The 20671-nt window shown below is 46.9% G+C and overlaps 1 protein-coding gene across 1 annotated transcript in view; it reads left to right on the top strand.

Moving 5' to 3' along the window:
- Positions 1-20671, top strand: part of ZHX2 (zinc fingers and homeoboxes 2) — a 144210-nt gene that overhangs the window by 68438 nt on the left and 55101 nt on the right. The window contains exon 2 of the mRNA XM_081070161.1: positions 155-225. The gene's annotated coding sequence lies outside the window, so the exon portion shown is untranslated. The remainder of the gene's footprint in view (positions 1-154; positions 226-20671) is intronic.

Below are 20671 nucleotides of genomic sequence, written 5' to 3'. Positions count from 1 at the left end.
AATGAGCAGCTCCGTCTTTTCCTTTTCCTTTCTTCTCCCCATCTCCACCCCAACCCCCACTCCCACCCCAGTGCCACAATCCTGCCAGAAAAAAAGGAGTTGGACACCCAGTTGCTCTGCCCTGCTTTTAATATTGAATTGCTCTTCTTTGTAGGTCTTGATGCGCTGACTGCTCTCGGAGTCGAAGTGTAAAAAGATTCCCAGGATGTGAGCGATATGGGACAGGTGAGTGACGATGTGTTCGGCGGTAGTTGGGGCCTTGGTTGGATGTCATGAAAGGAAAAGAGGTGAATGGGAGCAGCAGGAGCAGTTCTGAAACTGTTTTCCTCCAGATGCACCCGGAAACAGCACAGTGCACAGAATCCAGATGTGAGGCCCTTAGCATTCCGGGGTCCCTCCAGTCTCTCCCCAGAGGCAAACCGAGCCTACAGGTGACTGGGCTATCCTCTGTCCTCTGCATGTAGACCACAGCAGCTCAGACTCACCATCCAGAGGGCATGTATTTGGAGCTGTTTTCAGGGGACATCTCACCAGGGTTAAGGAGACATTCTTAAGACAGAGAGGAAACTACCTGCCTCCCCCCGGTTTGTAAACTATAGCCCTGAGGAGACCGGAGACAAAAAGATGAGAAAGGTACCTTTGTGTGTTTAAAGGGTTGTCACTGATGGAAGGAAGTTGGATAGCTGTTGACAACCTGAGAAAAAATTCCTAACAAAAGAGGTTTGCAACAGCAAAATAGGTGTCCAGTGGAAGTAGTGAGTTCCCTGTCGCTGGCAGAATGCTAGCACAGGTTGGAGAAACATCGATGGGAAACATGGGGCGGGGGTGCAATTTTGAGTAGGGCAGTGTTTTTACAGACTCTGTTCCATGATGACCTGGAAACCCTGAGGGGCAGTGGGATGAGGGAGAGGGTTCAGGGAGAGTGAGCGAGGGGAACTGCTGAGCTCACACAAGCACACATTCTCTCAGCCTGTTTTATGACAGGGTTCTGCTACAAAACTGTTCAGAAGCTGCTGGATGAGCTGACCCTCTGGGCTCTCCTATGACGTGCTGTTCATCGGCCAGCTGTCCCTGAGCTGATGCCAGACAGCTGCTCATATCACAGGTGTGACCCCAAACACCTGATGTATGGGATGGGATGGGCTCTCCAAGCATGACAGGGGTTTGGATCAAACGCTCCAGGCAGCCCACTTTTACCAAGGCCCCCAAAAGGTTTACCAGCGAGTCACATCATCGAGAGATTTGAACCAGGGTCCAGACCACACAGACCAGGAAAATGGCTTTGGGGAACTCTGTGGCAGAGCCTTCCAAACCCCAGGCTGTGGAAGGACAGTGAACTCGCCTTCTCCGATGGAGGTGGGACCCTTTGGCAGGACCAGTACCACAAATTCGAGTCACCGAGACCTGGTCCTCTACGTGTGAGAAGAATTGCACCCCAGATCCAGCTGGGGAAATTGCACAGGAGAGACACCCATGGCCCATGGGAGGGTCTGAATAATGAGGACCCATCTTCCTTTATGCTTTGTGACTGGGTCTTCCCCCCCTGGGCCTGGGGCAGTGGCGACAGTAAATATTTACCAAGGGGTCCTGAGAGCAGGACGCCATGGGAGGCCAGAGATGGTGTTTTTCTTTAAGAAACTAACAGCCTGGATGAGAATCAAGTTTGACAGTCATTGTGCATAGGTTGTGCTTTCAGCAGAGTCCTGAGTGCTGAGGAGGGCAGTGTGGGGAGCGGAGGGCTGAACAGTGCGTTCGAACCGTGACGTGGTCCTTCTTGGCGAATCTCCAAGCAGGAGTGGGGCTTTGAAGACAAGGATTCACAGGACCTGCTTGAGTCACAGGACCTGGCACACAGTAGGTGCTTAGTAAGTGACTGTCGAATGACTGTAAAGAAAAGTTGTGAGGAGGCAGCTCAGGGAGGCATTGTCTATGTTAATCGCAGGGCCCTGGAAATCAGACTGCCCAGGTTCCAACCCTGCCTCTTCCGCTAGCTGTGGGGCCTTAGGCAAATTGCCGACCTCTCTGTGCTTCAGTCCCCTGTCTGTATAATAGGGATAATAATAATACCGCACCGGTTGGCTGTGAGCATTTGGTGAATTAATTCATGCCATGCTGTTTGGCCCTGTGCCAGTATGTGGGAAGAGCTTAATAAATATTACTGCGTTTCCCTGAAAATAAGACCTAGGGACAGTCAGCTCTAATGTGTCTTTTGGAGCAAAAATTAATATAAGACCCGGTCTTCTTTTACTATAAGACCGGGTCTTTATAATATAATGTATTATAGTTAATATAATATAATATAATAAATACCAGGTCTTATATTAATTTTTGCTCCAGAAGACACATTACAGCTGATTGTCCAGCTAGGTCTTATTTTCGGGAAACAGGGTAGCCCTTATTCTTGTTCTAGATGTGGGACATGACCCCCAGGTTAAAATTCAATGTTGGAACAGGAAATAACAGTGTGAGTCAGGGGACAGAGCACTGGACGGGGAGTCTGAAGCCCTGGCTTAGCTGCAGGGAGGGCATGGGGGAGGCAGTTGCTCCTGCTGAGCCCACTCTCTACAAAGGAGATGTGAGAATACGGTCAGCGGTCAAGGGCAGCTCCATTTTCCTGCTTTCCTTCTGACGGTCCATCGTGGTCCTGGCACTGGACCAAAGACAAGGGGAGCTCAGCCTTTTATTACAAGTTGGGGGGGGGGCCTCATGGAGAGCGATTTGACTTCTCAAACCCTTTCTCCCAGTGCTAGCCTCCTTCCCTTGCAGAAATGGTCTTGAAAACTTGAAAAGCACTGGTACAAAAAGAAAGATTCTGTTGATACAGATGGAAAATCATTTAAAATCAAGCTTGAGTCTTGTAATCTTGAGCCTCACAGCCAATGTCAGATTCCCCCTCCTTCCCCAGTGAGGTCTGGCTGTCTTCTTGGCTGGAAGACAGATTCTCAGAACAATGCTTCGTGTTGTCAAACGCGCCACCTACCATACTAGGCCTTGTAGCATATTTCAAATAAAAATTGCATTTTCCTGAAACATTTATCAAGGTCGCATTTCTCACGTTAGTGGACCTGGGACTATAGACTGAGCTTATTCAAGGGCCTGCCTCTTCTGCCCCTGCCCATCACATTGTGATTCTAGCTGGACAGTTAGGAACCTATGATCCTACTATCCTACTGTGTAAGTCAAAATCATTTATGGCACAAGCACAGCCCCTGTGCTTACGGGGTCTTTAAAAATGTTACTCATGCCAGTCTCCTTTTCCCTGTGGACCCCCTAACATCTGCCAAGTGACCCCACCTTCACTTCTACCTTTAGTGGGAAAGGGACAGGGATTCGGGGGTATTCCCAGGGCAGCTTCAAAGGCAAAGCATTCAGAGGAAAGAGGTCCCAATTCCTAGCTCCGTCAATCATTTAGCTCATTCCACTCTAGTCAGATGAAGTGATTGGGCTAGGTCAGGAGTGGCAAAGAGATTTCATCTTCTGCCAACTCTGATCCACTGGTCATGGCTGCCAGGGGCACCGTGTTAAGAAGGATTCTGAGGACGATCCAAGAAATCGTGTGCTGCCATGGATTAGTGATGTCTGTTAAGGAGGCAAGAAGGAGGGCTGTAGCATGCATGCTACTTTTTGGCATCCCTAGACAAAGCAATTTCTAAGACCCCCTTCGTGCCCTCACACTTCGTCAGTTTATATCAGCAGCTATGTTTTACATCTGAGAGGCAAAGCACTGCTAAACCTCATTAATCTGTGCCACTTTAGGACCAACCCAAGTGAGTGAAAAGTCTTAATCTGAGGGTCTTCTGCACGCAGGTCAGCTTGATGACCTTCAGTACATGGAGTCAGCTCAGCCCTACTAGCTAACTGGTCGATGCAGGGGCCCCAGTAATCTGAGCCCAGCTGGTCTGACCGTATGACAGGGTGTGTCTGACCTAAAAGGACACTTAACTCTGTGTGCTTAGGATGGCTACCACCAAAGCTCTGACACAAGCAGGTTGTTTTTTGAAGTAGAAAATCCTTCTATGGACGGCTCTGCTTCTACTGTTTCAAATTGCCAGAGAATTTGAATTAGACTTGGCTGCAGTAGCTGGGAATAAGCTGTTTTTCCAGAATTATATGCAGAAGATGAGACAAAATAGTCTAGCACTCAGATCCCCTGAGTTCCCAGATCTGTAACGTGGGGAAATAATACACCCCACAGGGCTAGTCAGGAGGGTAAATGAGATCCAATGTGCAAGAGACCCCGCAGGGGAGCTAGCTCCTAAAAGATGGTCCAAAACACTATTTCTTCTCCCCCTGAACCACTTTCCATCTATATTCACCCAGAAAGCGTCATTTTCTTCTTGCAGTATGTTCAAGAAAATGTTCCAGATCGATTTTTTAAATAGTGTCATACTTTTCGCATGACTCCTGTTAGTATTTCAGAGGCTCTTCCTTTTTATTCCTGATGATTCTTCTTTGGGAAAGGTGCATGTAAACCTTCAACTGGAGTTCCTCTCCTCTTGGCCTTCTGGGTGGAGTAGTTGATGCTGCCAAAGTCCCAAGCTGCATGCGTACGAATGCTTGCTTGCAGGTTTCTCTAGAGGGCACTGGACCACATGGTGACTAGACCACGTCCACATTTTCCCGTCAACTCAGCAAGTGTCCAACCCGAATTCCATGGGTTTGAGGGACAGTCAGGTCAGTAAAGGTGGTCGAATGGCAAATTGATACCAAGTGAATTTGAGTGTGAGCATGCCCAAATGATAGGCTTTACTTGTTTTTTTAAAAAAATGGGTACAAAGTTTGAAAAGGACCTCCTCTTTCAGCCTTTGTCCCTGAGAATCTTCAGGAGAAAGGTTAAGTTACCACTTTAAAAAAAAAAAAAATCAGGAGCAATGAAATCTATGGGGAGAGGAGAGAGGAACTCATACAACTGGAGGAGTCATAACCCAGGTCACAGAAGCCAAGGGCAGGGGATGGGCCTGGGAAGCCCGGATGAGCTCCTCAGAATTCCTGGGTTGTTGGCTGAGAGTTGGGGTATTAAGGAGAACAAGTGCAAGCCTTTTATGCTGGCCATTGGCTTCCATTCCTCTCTGGTCCCCATCCTGGACGACCTCAAATTTCTCTTCTGTCCTCTCTCCCGAGGCCTAGAACGAAATGGCTCTGCAGCCTGCGCCCTGCTCCCCTGCCTCAGAAACCTCCATGTGCCCCACCCCAAGAGAAGGCATGGCCAACAGTCTTCCCACTATTTCACGGGCAGGGGAAAAGAGGAATGGACCCCTATCCTTCTTCCCACTCTTCCCACTGAGGCTCCACTCGTGGTGTGGGTCCTTTTCCTCATCCTTGTCCAACCTCAGACTCCTCACTCCCAAGGATGGACAGAGGGTGTGGTGGGCAAGGGGGAGTCAAGGTTAGAGGGCATAGCCAACATAGGCGCGCCCAGGGAGCTGTCACCTGGAGGCCTGGGCAGGCAGGGCTATCACGTCAGCACTCAGAACTCAGGGCAAATTCTGTAGCTTCCGCTGAGGCTCTGTCCCCTCCCTGGGCTCCCACGGACCTTATAGTCTGTACCACCCAGTGTGAAGTGGTGTTGCAGAGTGGTGGATACCATACACTCTGGAGCTGGACTGGCCCATTTAGAATCCCAGCTCCACCTTTGCTAGCCCTGTGATCTTGACCAAGTGATTTAACTTCTCTGTGCCTCAGTTTTCTCATCTATAAAATGGACCACCTCCTCGGGTAGTTAGGATGTCTACCGAGTTAATGGAGTGTTGCTGGCACAGAGTATAGTGATATAAAAACACAATCATTAAGTAAATAAATGCAGAAATCAGTGTGTCATGTGATCCCTTAATTGCCATCAAGATTGTAAACTTCGTACTCACAGAAACGGTGTCCTTCATTCTGTCTGTGGGTTCGAGAGGCTTCCAACTAGACCCTGAGGGAGGGGAAGCCTGGGCAGAGGTGCAGAAGGAGAGGGAGCTCGGGCCATTTAGAGGATGTCGGAAGTCTGGTGTTGCTGCAGGAGGGAGAGCGCGGTTGGGGAGCTCGTGGCAGTCGAGATGGGCAAGCCCAGACGAGTCCTTGAATGCCATGCTCAGAAGTGGACTGTTTGCAGGACGCAATGTGCAGTTTTAAGACATTTTAAGCTAAGTGCGTGACGTGATACAACCCGGAGTTTAGAAACGTGACCTGATCACAATGCAGAGGGTGAGCTACAGGTAAGTCAGGAGGCAACGGAAGAGAGATGGCCCCGGAGAGAGCGCATGGGCATCGAAGTTGAGGCAGTCACGGCAGGGGTGGAGCGAGGCGGGTTCCAGAGCACCAGCTCAGAGAAAGCACTGACTATACTTGAACATGTGAAGTGAGGAAGGAGGGATCACAAGCGAACCCCCGGATCCTGGCTTGGGAATCTAAGAGAGCGATTCCTTAACCATGGGAGTGAACAGAGAGAGAAAACGTGATGGGTGGTGCAGAAGGCTCTGAGCATGTAGCAGCTGACACGCCTGTGGAACGCCCAGGGCCTGCGAGGCAATGCAGAATAGTGGTTAAGCAGCTGGTCTAGGAGTCTACATGGCTTGAATTCAAATCCTGCCTCAACCACTTACTAGCTGTGTGACCTTGGAGGGGTCATTTAACTTTCCTGAGCCTCAGTGTTTTCATCTGCATAGTGGGCGTTAGGCAGCTATTAGCTGCCTGAGAAGGCTGTTCAGATCAGTACACGTAAGGTATTAAGAACTACGCTTGGCTCAGAGGCAGTCCTCAATGAGGGTGACCTTGCATTACATGAGTATTCAAATTGATATTAATTGGGGATTAGTGTTTACATCATCATCTTAGTGGAACTGTGCAACCTGTGCCTGGAACACAGAAGCAAGCTCAGGATGGGATGGCGTAATTCAAGAATCATCTGTATATAGGTCAGTGGTTATCACCCTGCTGGGTGTATTCCTGGGGAGGAAGAGATGAGCATCACCTGGGTTCTTTTCAAATTATGTCACCCTCCCCAACCGTGGTAGAGCCCCCACGCCACCCTCACTGTCCTATGAAAAAACCAACAGGGGCAGGGCTGTGCCACATGCCTCAGGCCTATTGGGAAAGAATGAAGATGGACAGCAGCTGATGGAGGAGAGAGGCAAAGCCCTGGGGTGATAGCCTTCTCTCTCAGGGACAGCTCAGAGCCTGGGACAGAACCCTGGGACACCACCAGCATGTAGGAGAAGGGACCAGAAGAAACAGACTTGATCAGGAAACCAAGGTACACTGTCTCAGGTGCCACTAGTATGACATTCATTCAGTCCTGATGGACTAGTCACAAAGACCCCACTATAGGCATTTAGTGAAATCATGCAGTTTTTGTTCTTCCTTGTATACTGTATTCTTACAATCAAAGAATACACACACACACACACACACACACACACACTACCACCACCAACAACAACAACAACAACAATCTCTATCCATTCATCTATCAATGAACACTTAGTTGTTTCCACATCTTGGCCATTGTAAATAATGCTGACATGAACATAGGGCTGCATATATCATTTTGAATTAATATTTTCATGTTCTTTGTATAAATACCCAGCACACGAGTTGCTGGGTCATATGGTAATTCTATTCTTAATTTTTTGAGGTACCTCCATACTGTTTTCCATAGTGGCTATACTAATTTGCATTCCCACTAACAGTGTTTGAGGGTTCCCTTTTCTCCACATCCTTTCCAACAATTTTATTTCTTGGTTTTTTTTATAATAGCCATTCTAACAGGTGTAAGTCAGTATTTCATGGGGCTTTTGATTTGCATTTTCCTAATAATTAGTGACGTTGAATGTCTTTTCATGTGCTTGTTGGCCATCTGTATGTCTTTCTTGGAAAAATGGCTATTCAGGTCCTCTGCCCATTTTTTAATTGGGTTGTTTTTTTCATTGTTGAGTTGTATGAGTTCTTCATATATCTTTGGATATTAGGCCCTTATCAGAAATACCATTTGCAAATATCTTCTCCCACTCAGTTAGTTGACCTTTTTGTTTTATTGATGGTTTCCTTTGCTGTGCAGAAGCTTTTTAGTTTGATGGAGTTCCATTTGTTTATTTTTGCTTTTGTTTCCCTTGCCTTTGGAATCAAATTAACGAAAACACCCCTGACACCAATGTCCAAAAGCTTAGTGCCTATGTTTTCTTCTATGTATTTTTATTGTTTTGATTGTTTCAAGTCTTATATTCAAGTCTTTAAGGCATTTTGAGTTAATTTTTGTGTAGGATAATGGTTCTGTTTCATTATTTTGCATGTAGCTGTCCAGTTTTCCCAATACCATTTGTTGAAGAGACTGCTTTTTCTATTGCATATTCTTGGCTTTGTTGTAAATTAGTTGTCCATATACATGTGGGTTTATTTCTGGGCCCTCAGTTCTGTTCCATTGGTCTGCGTGTCTGTTTTTCTCCAGTGCCGCACTGTTTTGATTATTGTAGCTTTGTAGTGTAGTTTGAAACTAGGAAGTGTGATTCCTCCGGCTTTGTTCTTTTTTCTTAGGATTGCTTTAAAATTCCTAAACCCAAGGTTTTCTCTTTTATATGTAGCTTCAACCCACTCTTAGTAGGCCAAATGCCCATATATACATCTTCTTGTACTCTGCTTTCCTTTTTCCCTCTACTTCCTTTTAAGCCAGATCGCAGGGAGCAGGCAACTATGATTATGTCTGAGCAACCTGTGTGCTAAGAATGGTTTTACATTTTTAAAGGGTTGCTTACTAATAATGATTTTTAAAAGGAGCAAACAAACAATATGTGACAGAGACTGCATGTGACCCACCAAGCCTAAAATATTTGGCCCTTGACGGGAAAACTTTTCCAACCTCAGAAAGAGCACAGGCAGTGGAGTCCCAGACCTGGGCTTGGATCCTGCACTGGCTGCTCAGGGCCCTGTTAGACCTTTATAGTCTGTGAAAGTACCACGGGGCCTCCCTTCAGGGGTGGCTTTCACAGCAGTTGTGCTGGGAGCAGCAGTAGCACTGCCAGAAGTAGCAGAGGTGGTTTGCAGAATCCATTGAGCGGTCTCTCTGGGCAAGTATTCTGGTGAGAACTGCATCCCCTTCATCCCCTCCATTGCCCTCTGAGGTCCGCACACTTATCAACCCTTTGAGGTGTAGGAAAACAGAAGCTGCTTGCGGGAGCAGGTGACTGGCTCATGATTATACCACGAGAGGAGATGGAGCTGGAATTTGAACCCAGGCCACCTGACTCTACAGTCTTCTACTTTGCCTCCCTATTCTGGCATTTAGTTCTCCTTTCAGGCAAAGAAATCTTTGGCCGTGGCTTCCCATCCCCCCCCTCTCCCCCCCCCCCCAGTTATTTTCCTGACCTCTTTTCCCCAGTTCTCTGGAAAAAACTGTTTCCACCATAAAAGGGGAATATGAAAAATGGAAAAGCTGTCAGAAACAGCTCTGATGTGGACATCTAAAATTTGGGTTCCAGCTTCCATTCATCCAATCCATCCAATCCATCCATCCATCCATCACAACACCAGGAACTCATGAGAACCCACATCCTTGACAGTGACAACTGAGGCAAACCCCAAGCCCTGGGGTCCTCCAAATTCACTGCTCTAGGGAGACATACAGGGAAGCTCATTAAATAGCACCAAGTACTTGATTAATATGCTGCAATTTGGGCAACACCAGCTTATTTCAGCATCCCTGCCCGCCCCCCACCCAGTTACCATAACGACATTATTTTAACAGACAGCGCCTTTAAATATTTTCATATTTAATGAAAAGTGTGCTCCTGGCAGGCGAGCAGAAGAGCAACCACACTACAAAGGGCTTCGAGTGGTCTGCGAGGACATTTTTGCAGGAAGCCATCAGTTCCCCTGATCCCTATATGCCATTGTCGCCAGGAAATGTGAGTGTTCCAGGGGCTGGGAGCCAGCCTGATGCCAGGCCTCCATTATGCACAGCCACCGAGGGTTGTCACGTCTTTAATGCAGAATGTCACAACGGCTCCGTGAGGACTGGGTAGTGTGATAGCATTATTAAACGCTGCTTTGGACACTGATCTACTAATTTCTCCGCTGCTCGCCTGAGGCTACTGAATGCCTTGTTTGCTTCCTGTGTCTTGAATTCGGTTGGATTGTAAGACAGCGTGTGGAGAACCCAGAGCACGTGTGTGCCAATGTGAGAAGGAGCTCAGTTCCTCTTCTGTGCACCATCTGGTCCCACCCGGTTGAATCAGTAATAACCAGGTGCAGGGAGCAGGGGACCCAGTCCCCTACCCTCAAGAGAGTCAGTGCCAAAGGAGAAAAGACCACAGGGGCACAGAACATTCTGTGGCAGTCTCCACCACAATGATGGCCTGACTAAGGGCTAAACACTGAAAAGGCACAAATTAACTACACATTCCAGTTCCCCGATAGGAAAGATGGGTGATAACTATAATAAAGTGGAGAGAGCACTAACATGGTGATCTATTAGCTGTGTGCCCTTGGGTAAATTACCTAACCTCTCTGTGCCTCAGTTCTCTCATCCACAAACTGAAGACAATAGCAATGTCTTCGATTGCTATGTCACAATACCTATGTGACCCCTAACTGTGGTCATGAGGTTTAAAACATGAAGTAAACATATAAAAAGCACTGACACAGTTATCAAAATACACGAAAGAGTGGACACATGTTAAGTTTTAAAGAACTGCTAGCTGGGATTCCAGGTTCCCATGGTACCGTGCATACAATTATAATAATAGCTGACACCTATTAAGGGCTTACTGTGGTAAGTGTTGGAGTTATACTAGTTCATTTGCTTTTCACAGGCAACACTGTAATACTCTCATGATTATGATCTTCACCTCACAGATGAGGAAACTGAGGCTCAGAGGGTTTGGGGAAGTTGCCCAACGTCGTAAGGCTAGTAAGTGGGGATTTGAATTCAGTTGGTCTGCATTTGCCACCTAACAAAACACGAAATTCCAGGAGCCCACAAATGGTGCTGTGGGAGCACAGGCGCCTGGCTAGTGGGCTCCGGGAAGGACGGGCAGGGGACGTGGACATAGATGCCGAGACGGCTCATGGGTCTTCATGGATAGAGGACAAGATTTGAAGATGGAGAAGGACTCTGAGAACCCCAGTGTGGTTGACTCTTCAAGAGACAGATTTCTCGCATTGAGTGGGAGCTTATGTTGAATAAATATGACCTGTGGACTTACAATATATCTTAGATTTTTATTTAAGCTATATGGATTGGAAGAGGAAGAGTGAGGTATAATGGGGTAGAACAAAGCTTTTAGAGTTTTCCATTTCTTTCTAGCAGGATTTAGTTGGAAGAACATGAGAATATCTGTATCAACTGGGTATGTATATGGAAAATGAAAACATTTTGTACCAGAACGTCCAAAAGCAAAGAAAGAGGCAGAGAAAGGAAGGTTTAGATCGTGTAGCAATTTTAATTATAATCAAAGCCATAGCATAGTACATTTCTAAGTCTGTGTGCACACACACACTATTTATTGCCATAATAGTGTTTCATAACAAACCCCCAGCAACCTCACGGGTGAACAAGAAGCATGTATTTAGCTCACAATCGACAGGGTTTAACCTGTCTGGCTTGGATTCACTCAAGAGGTCAGCTTAAGTGGCTCCGTGTTGTCCGCTGGGCCCACCCATTTCTTTATAGTCGGCTGGATGCTGGCTGATCTAAAGTGACCTCAATAGGGATGACAGGTGAGCTGACAGAGCTCCACACGTCGTGTATCCTCCAGTTGTCCTGCCCAGGCATGTTCTCGTGGTGGCAGAGGAGTGAGGGCGCAGGCAGAAAGATGCTATTCCTTTTCCAAGCCTTGGCTTGCATTCCCTCTGCTAACAAACATCCGATTGGGCAAAGCAAGTCACGTGGCCAGAGGCACAGTGGAAGGGCTCTCCAAGGTCATGTGTAAAAGAGCATGGATACAAGGAGGGGTACAGAATCAGAACTATTACCACAATCAATACCATGTTTCCCCAAATCCACCAGATGAAATCACCCAGCCACCTGGGAGGAGGAGTCCTCAAAGACAATCTTGTAATAGTTGCATAATTTCCTCTGGTTCAGGAGCCGCAAGGTGGACTTAACCTCAGAGTGAATCCTTAACGCGTGGCAATTATGTTAGCATCTGTGTCTTTAGCACCTGGTCCCTGACCCAAGGTGTCTGCGGTGACAATTAGAATCATCACTAGAGGAATGGGGACCTGGTGTACTCCCGATAGCTCTAAGTTTGGATGCATTGCTTGTCCTAAGCTGCTTCCCCACGGGGCAGGTACAGCACAGCGCTGGGAACTCAAGGTTAACTGTGTGCCTCTCTACAGACCTTGGTACACAAGGTTTGCCCTAAAGGCAGTCTGCCTAGAAATGTAGGTCAAATAACAGAAAGACCTGTCTAAGGACTTTTTTTAATTCCACATCGTTTTTTTTCATAGTAGCCCAGTACCTTGAGTTTATTTTGTACTTGATACTTCCCATAACAATAAGGACAAGCATTATTCCCATTTCACAGATGAGACAACTGAGCCTCAGAGAGCTTAAGTGACTTCCTCAAAGCCACGTGTGAAGCCCACCTCTCCCTTTCTCACTTTTTTTCCACCACCACCAATCTGCAACTCAGTCCTAGGGCTACCTTCCCACATACTCTTCAGACTGTTCAAATCCTGATTCTGCCTCTGGCAGACATGTGGCCTTGGATGTCACTTGCCCTCTCCTTCCCTTGGAGAGAATCTTATCTCCCTGATAGGGGTGTTATGAGAAGTAAAGGAGTTTAAAATGAATGCCTAAGATTCTTGAGTGCTGCCCTATGGTTGGAAATGTTCCTGGCACTCTCATTTCATCCTCAAACCCCCCTGGGAGAAGTAGTTACTGTCTCATTTTTACGGGGAGGAGCTGAGGCTCAGTGACACTGAGTGATTTTCCAGAGGTTCCACCATAGTGGAGCTGGGACTTGTATGCAGGCCATCTGCCTCCAGAGCTTTTGCATTTTCGGCTTCCCATGTAAAGCTTCGGCAAGGACCCCACAAATACTAGCTGTCGTTGTCCCTTTGGCACCGTGAGATTGAGAAGAGGCATGCCACAATAGAAGCAAAGGTAAAACCCTGCTACCACCCTAAAAAGCATCTCAAACAGATGCAGCCCAAGCACCTGGTCCCTTCAGATAATAGGAACAATAGAGAACCAGGAGTTCACGCCCCAAGAAACAACAGAAAAGAAACCCTGCTCCATCCAAAGCTTGAGTTCACTGACCCGATGACTCAGAAGGCAATAGCATCATCACTGTAACACTTAACAGCAAATGACCTATGTGACCAAATTCCTCTGATTCAGGTGAGATACTGCTGCGGGTTCATTTGCTGGGCACGTGAGGTTGCCAAAAGGACCCGTGCTTGAGCACTCAGGCCCCTCTACCCTCATCCTCCATATCGTGTATCTCAGAAAGCTTTCTAAGCATCTTGAAGTCGGCGCCTTTTAACTCCTAGAAGGCAGTTAGATAGAGATGCATGCCCGTATTTTACACATAAGAAAACCAAAGCCAGAGCAGCTACGTTTTGGCTGCCAGCCCCTCTCAAAACAGGTCAAGTCTGACACTGACAAAAACTCTGTTTTTTGCATTCAACCTTAGGTCTAGATTTCTGTTCCATCCTTTACTATCCGTGGGACGTTGGCAAAGTTACTTTACTTCTCTGTGCCTCTGTTTTCTCCTCTATAAAATAGGGATAATAACGTCTACGTCTTAGAGTTGTTCTGGGGATTAAATGGTGAATCCATGCCATGTGCTTAGAACAGATAGCTCGTCCATGAATAATGTCATTTGGTTCATCTCCTTACCACATCTCCTTACAATGTTGATGAGATACCGCAGGAACTTAAGTCTTGTTTATGTCAGTTAGCCTGTGGTAAAATCAGTTTTGTTATCTGTCGTTTCACTTCAAGTGGCAGCACCGATGGAATGACATTAAGCAAGGGCCTACCTAGAACAAACGTAGGAAGCACGCGATAACTACGTATGTGTATTTTAATCAATTCTAAATAGACATGAAGTCGAGTTTGATAAATGCGGTTTGTGGACAAAATCCTTATCAGGGCATGGGGATGGAATCACAAAAGGCATCTCATGTGATGAAAACATTTAGAGTCCACTGGGCTAGGTGACTTGCCTGAGGTCACCCTGCTGGTGAGAGGCCCATGGAGACGGGAAGCCGGCTTCCCTGACCCCAAGATCTTAAACTTTTCTGCTTTTCCAGGCTGCCTGACTCTCCTGAGAAGGGGGCTCTGTCCCATCTCTAAGTCACCCATTGTACCACTCCACGATTCTCACAGTTAAAAAAGTGCCCGCAGTTATTATATATCTAATGGAAACCACCCCCATTTCCCCAAAACTTCCAGCCAGCAAACTTGATGGAGCTGTGAACGCAGTTTGCATTAACCATGCATAAAGGATACCGTTTGTATCTGAGAACACTTAATGAAGCACTAGGTTTAATTAACTGAAATCAATCTCCCTCCCTGCTCCCATGCCCCCCTCAAAAAAAGACGGCTGTTAAAGCATAGTCCCTAACTGGAAGTTCTGATGTTAGCGGTTTCTAATCAGACTCCAGATTGCTAGCTTGTTGTCTAAATCTGCCCCCGAGATAGCAGCTTCCCCTGTGTGATTAATCTTTCCTCTCTTTGGCCACATTTCAGACGTAGACAAGCATTGCACTGCAGTTTATCATGTTGTGGTTATTTTTCTGTGAAAGGAGTGAATGGGAACAATAGCCTTTCCTTGCATAATTCTACACACACACACACACACACACACACACACACACACACACACACCTCTTTTTATTTTTAATAATAATTCCAAAGCCAACAGATGAGCTGTTGCATTTTTACTACCACGTCCAATGCCTCCACCCTCAGGAATCATCATTAATTTCTTTAAATATTCTTTCTTCCTTCCTCTGAAGAATAGTGACCCACCCCAAACTGAAAAATAATGAAATATACACAACTGAACCTTGGGTCCCCTAGAATTTCTCCCTTCCCTTCCAAGTCCACAGGACAACTGTGATGCCCTGCCGCTTCCTGGGGCCAACTTCTGCCACCTGGGTCCAGACCCCCTCGTTTCACCTGGACCTGAGTGATCTCCCCACTTACAGTCTTGCTACGTGTAATCCATCCTTCACATCTGAGCCAGCTATCTTTCTAAAGTGCAAATCAAATCACGTCACTCCCAGGGATAAGAAACATCTAATAGCTTCTCCCTGCGACTGAACTGATGTCCAAACTCCTTTCCCTGGCTGACCAAACCCTAAAAGACCTCTTCCTTCTCTGCCCTTCCAACCACATTCCTACACATTGCTTCTCTCTCCCCCCCACTGTGCTCCAGCGACGCCAGCTGTCTTCCTGTCCCCCAGATATAACCACCCTGCGTCCACCTTACAGGTTTGCATTTGCTGTATGTCCCTCCATGTTCAATGTTCTATCTTAGCCTGGGTTCCCTGGAAAACAGAGGCTGAAGCAAAATCCTAAGGCGTTATGAGGGAGCAGTGTGGGGACAGGGCCAGGTGGGCAGCAAGAAAACAAGGCTACAAATGCATTGTGCCACGGACTGCATACTTCATCAGAAAATCTAGCCAGTTCCTCTGAATCCTGGGATGTCTTCAGAAGGGCGATATAGAATATAGTCAGCTGTACTATACTGCAGCATGTATGTTACCCAAAGCTACCACACAATGCACAACTGCACAATAAAAATCACAGGACTTATGGGGAAAATGAGGTTAAGGACACAACACTTAAAAACTTTGTCATGTCACGTTAAAAAAAAGAGAGAGAGAGAATCTAATAAAAGCAGTAGCATAGTTTCACACACAGTTTAGAAATCTACCAACACTACAATAAATGGGGTACTTTAAGGAAGGACCTGTGTGCTTGAGGAATTGGGTGTCATAGGGGTTGCAGTGTGTGGGTTATTGTGAAGTTGAGGACGGAGCATGAAATTGGACGAAAGTGGTAACACCAGGTGTGGACAAGAATGGCTCAGAACACCAGGTAAACTGAGGTAGCTGGCCCACATGTGAGGTGGGAGCGTGTGTGCGTCATGGGTATTTCAGCGAGGCCCTGTTCAGCTGGATTAAAGTTGTCTGTGTTTGCCTGCTGTTTCTCACAGATGCAATTGGACACAAACAAATGCAAAATTTAGGTTTTCGCAACTTTTTCTCTAATCTGTATATCAATCGTGTTGGAACAAATCTGCCTTTTCAAAACAAGCATGATAGCAGCACTGACAAGACCATGTCTCAGACGAGCCCATCGGGGCAGAAAGAGTGAGGAATATCTTTGTCAGCCCCTTCCCTCTCCTGTCTCCCATGGGGTAGAGTCTTCATTGGCACTAACTGTCCCCTGTGCTCAGGGTGCTGACCTGGCCCCTCTGGGCCGCCACTGGAGAAGCCAGAGCCCTTGGGGACTGGACAGGGGGAACCTGAGGGCAGAAGCTGGCAGCGGCCCCCATATCAAGGGTGTAACGCTGGCCAGGCTGACACCTGGCCTTCTCGGGAGGGGAAGGGAGACTGAGAAAACTATTGGAGTCAGGAGCAAGTGGTGGAAACCAGGGTGCAGGTGGGCCCAGTAAACCCAGCAGAGCTAGGGAGTACGTACACTGAGCCCACCTGCCCTTTCCTGACCCTTATATGTCCAGCCTCTGGTTCTTCCACTTAAGACACCTCTTCAGGGGTGGAGGTAAAGCTCATAGGCAGAGTGGTAACAACGCTGCCAAACTCAGAACAGAAATGGAAGCTATTGGAGCTAGGAGTGACATGATCCGATTTAGATTTTTTAAATATTATCCTGAAGCAATGTAGAAACTGGATGAGTGGAGGACAGAAAGCAGGAAGGAGAGCAGGCAGGAGGAGATGGCGGCTTGGACCCGGGTTAGAAAAGTGGTGGAAAGTAGTCAGATTCAGGGTATATTTTGGAGGAAGAGCCAACAGGAGTTGCTGATGGATAAATTGGAATGAGTGGAAGGGAGGATTCTTGCCTGTCATGACTCCATTGGTGAGACCTTTTTGGCTCATGGAAAAGTCACTGGACTGCAGTCAGGAGACAGGCCTGCCCTCCTCAGCAGTATGATATTTGGCAAGTCAGTGAAAGCTTAAAATCATGGAAATGTTGCATTTGTCATCTCTAGAGGAACCATCCAGAGGCCAGTCTGCACAGTGGCAGCATTCAGCTGTAATGAATGCAAACACACTCAATGAGAGTGAAATGCAGGAAGTCATGGGGAGATGAGGGCACCTCCTTATTGCCTAGTAAACAGAGGCCCCTCCTACAGGTGGCGTTTTGTTTCGGGGTTTTGTGTTGGAGGTTTGAGGTGGTATCAAAAGTTCTCATCCTAACACTAACAATAACAAAATATTTAGAACAGTGGTTCTCAGCAGTGGGAAGGCTGAGTGAGTCAGCTTTGTCCCCCAGGGAACGTTTGGCAATGTCTGGAAACATTTTCGGTTGTCCCAGTTTGAGGTGGGGTTGCTGCTGGTGTCTAGTGGGTGAAGGATTTTAGCATGCTGCTAACCATCCTCCAACGCAACGGCAGCCCCCCTCAACAAAGAGTCAGTTGACCCAAAATGTCAATTGTGTCAAGGCTGAGAAACCCTGATTTAAAATATCATAAACATCCAACATTGGGGGGAATCGTTAACCCTTTTCAGGCCTGTGACAAAACCCCATGGTCTGCAGCACGGGCGGTGGGGCCCAGTGGACTCTGCTGCTGTCCTCATGTGATACAGAAACCTCTTGCTCGGCATCTTTGGGACGCACTGATGAAGAGTTGAATACACATATGTTTAGATCAGTGTTTCTGAAAGGCTGCCAAGTCAAGGGGAAAAAATAATGAAAATGCGCCAAAATGGCACTAAAAGTTAAGCAATGTGTGCCAAAAATTGGAAACAACCAAGATGCCCTTCCGTAGGCGAATCAGTACACAAGCTGTGGTCCATCTACGCAATGGAGTGCTACTTAGCCATAAAAGAAATGAGCTATCGAGCCCAACAAAAGAACTCAGAGGAACCTTAAGTGCACATTAGTACGTGAAAGGAGCCGGTCTCAAACGGTCACACCCTGTACACTTCCACCTCTATCACATTCTGCTAAAGGCCAACTATCAAGACAATGAAAAGATCAGGAGTTACCAGGGGTACAGGGGGAGACAGAGAGAGGTGACTAGGTGGAGCATGGGGGGTGAGGGGGGCAGTCACAGCAATGAAACTATTCTGTGTGATGCTATAATGATGGATACGTGTCATTATCCATTTGTCAAAACCCATAGATTGTACAACACAAAGAGGGAACCCTCATGTAAACTGTGGACTTCGGTTAGTGGTCAGTTTCATTGTGTGGGCATTGGTTTGGCACTTGTACCAAATGGGCCACACCGTTTGCAAGATGTGAATACTAGGGGAAATGGCAGAGAGAAGGGGAGAGGACGTCGTGGGAACTGTACTTTCTACACAGTTTTTCTGTAAACCTAAAACTGCTCTAAAAATTAGCCCATTGATTTTTTTCAAGTTAAGCAATGTGATATAACGGAATTAACAAAATTATTATCATTATCATAACAGCCACTTATTGAGTGCTTCCAAAAAGGAAAACGCATAATAAAAAGTTGTCATTGTCATTGTTGTTGGCAAGGGTTATAACAGAACTGCGAAGGAAGAAACAGCTCTCATTTAAAGAGCATTTACTCAGGTCCAAGCAGGTAAAATGTTGAGCCCTATAGGGTTAGTCGCCACCATCACCCGAGGAGGAAATTTCTAATTATCGTCTTCATTTTATAAGACAAGGAAATGGAGACTCAGAGAGGTTCAGTCATGTGCATCAGAGATGGAATTTGAACCAGATTTATTTCCTGGGCTCATGTACCTGACACTGTGCTGTGCCACTGTACACTCCGTATAAGCGTGAATGTGTGTGACATAGAAGAGAGAGATTGGTTGATCGGTGAGTATGAGTGGATAGAAGGCAAGAGAAGAAAGAAAAGCATCAAAAAATGAAAATATGCATACACACAAATGAAGGACGAAGAGAAAAGGAAGAAAATGGAACAAAACGAAGTGGCAGAAGTAGATGGAGGAAGAAGACAAGGAGCCATGTCCCCTAGAGCTGCCTGGAGCTGGTGGCCCGGGCAAACGAAGGTTGTCCCTATCCCATTCTCCCCATCCTGCGTCTGGGCCTCTTCCTGTGGGTGTTGCCTGCTTGCCTACGAGGGCTCCTCGTGAGATAGTGTATGGCTGTGACCCAAGCTGACCAGTCTTTCCCTTGGGCCCTGGCCAGCCTGAGAGCTGCATTTAAAGCCTGCCTCCCACCCTGGGTGGTCCTAGAGATCTCCTCTTGTCCAAGGTTGTATAGAAGGTTCCAAGCCAGCAACAGGAGCCCACACCCTCTTCTCCAAGGGTGTTCTCTTTCCAAAAGAGAATATGAGGACCAGGCAGCAGCCATTTCATCCTTCAACGTGGGTGAGCAATGTATAAACCCAAAGGACTGCCTCTGGTCCTGCAGACTGTGCGTGCGGCGTCGACAGTCCAGAGACACAGAAATAGCCACTTGTCTCCTTCAGGAGGTGCAAGAATGAATTGTTCTGTGCCACCCAGTTTCCTTGAGGGAGTCTGATCGTGTCACTCTGGACCAACAACTATGGAAGGAAGGTCCAGCTGCACCCCCTGGTATTTTCACATCTTTTATAAAGTTATACGTAGAAGGGAAGATGGTATTCCTCTCTCTCTTTACCCACTTTCCTAATTCTACCTCGTCACCTTTTTATCCATCGTAGTATCTTGACCCTCATCTTTCACCCACTAACAGAGAAACCCACATGAGGACCTGGGACTAGCTTCAGAGCCAGACAGGTGTCACCTGTCTGGCCAAGTGGCTTCATGTCTCTGAGCCTTGGCGTCTTGGTCTGTAAAATGCTATAACAGCAGCTACTAGAACATAAGTTCTTTGTCAGCAAGGCACTGGCTTGTTCATGGCTGGGTCCCCAGAATGTTGCGTAATAGTTGGCACATAGTAGGTGCTCAATAAATGGAGAGTTGTTGATTTTTTTCCTGAAAAACAAACCCCCAAAAATCACTTCATAATGTTTCTGTGGGGATTAAATGAGATACTGTGTGCATAGTACGTAAAACATAGAACTGGTGCTCAAAAAATGCCAGTGACACATAGCATTGGGTGTTTATCGTCATAACTTGTTATATCCTCCCAAGAATCCCAGGCAATAGGTCTGGCTAGGCCTATTTTGTGCAAGAGGAAACCAGAGAAGAGGGCAGGGAGTGAAAGAATTTTTTAGAGGAGAGCTCGTCCCTTTTAGTAAAAACTGTACCTTTAAAAAAAAAAGTCACAGCAAGGAGCTGTAGGGAGGCTCCAGAATCAGTCCAGGAAGAGGAGACTTGGGCGTTGCTGCCTCCCTCCTGAGCGGCATCCCAGGATGGGGCAGGGTGGGACTCCCCCCACCCTTACATTTGCCATCAGCCACCTCCTGTCTGCAGAGAGCTCCGGCCAGGACACTGAGTGCCCAGCTGTGCTCTTACTGACAATAATAGTGGTCCTAATAAATTGCGGGCTGATGAATCCCTGATTGCAAGAGAGAAAAAAAACTGAAGAGTGAGCTGATTGAAACTCTTGCTAAAGCTTATTCTTTGG

The sequence above is a fragment of the Rhinolophus hipposideros genome (genome assembly GCF_964194185.1).
Source record: "Rhinolophus hipposideros genome assembly, chromosome: 13".
NCBI classification, from domain to species: domain Eukaryota; kingdom Metazoa; phylum Chordata; class Mammalia; order Chiroptera; family Rhinolophidae; genus Rhinolophus; species Rhinolophus hipposideros.
The sequence above is the reverse complement of the archived record's forward strand: the minus strand, read 5'-3'. Positions and strand labels throughout refer to the sequence as shown.